Below are 798 nucleotides of genomic sequence, written 5' to 3' on the forward strand. Positions count from 1 at the left end.
TTAAAATTTGTCTTGCAATAAAACTGATTACCAACTGCAATTAGTGCGTTCAGTTTCGAATGGGCTGTACACAACGAAAAGTCCACTAACGACATTTTCGAACTAATAACCGTCTTTATTGCACACGCCTACTTGTCAGCCCTTAACGGGCTCAAATGCTCCTTGTCCTCTAGTACGAGTATATGTGCGAATTGTATCGCGACACCATTGTGGGTCATTAAAAGTATTACGGCTTATTACGCGCACGTCTTACCCTCGATAGGACTCGGTTGCACTCACTGCCACTTAATTACAAAAGTTTTGGCCATAAAGTTTAAGCCAAACGGGAAGTAATACAAAATTTGCTTGACTGTCATGTTGGACAAAATTCCAGAACATTTCACCGAATGCAGTGGAAGATATAAAAAGCATTAAAAAAATGTACAAAAATAAATATAATATAAAAACGAAACGCATCACTATTAGCGGCAAATGACTGTTGTCGTTTGTGTTGGTGCAAAAGCTTCTAACGCATCAAACTTTTGATAATTTTAGTTGCTGAGATATTAATACAGAAGTGTCATATTGTAGGGGGGTTGTTAGATGTAAAGAAGTGTAATAGAATTGCAAACTGCATGCGTCTGCATGAGGACCCGTGACTGTTCTGGCAGTTGGTATCATTATTTCGGTGTCACATGTACTCGTTCAAAGCTGCGTACAACTTTGCTAACAACAGCCATGACCATTAAGTGGACTTAAAAGTTTTGCTCTCGTAAGTATCAGTTCTTCTCTAGCAGTCACAAAAATTACACTTTGAGA

Source organism: Teleopsis dalmanni, chromosome 2 (assembly GCF_002237135.1).
Source record: "Teleopsis dalmanni isolate 2A chromosome 2, ASM223713v2, whole genome shotgun sequence".
In the NCBI taxonomy this organism is placed as follows: Eukaryota; Metazoa; Arthropoda; class Insecta; order Diptera; family Diopsidae; genus Teleopsis; species Teleopsis dalmanni.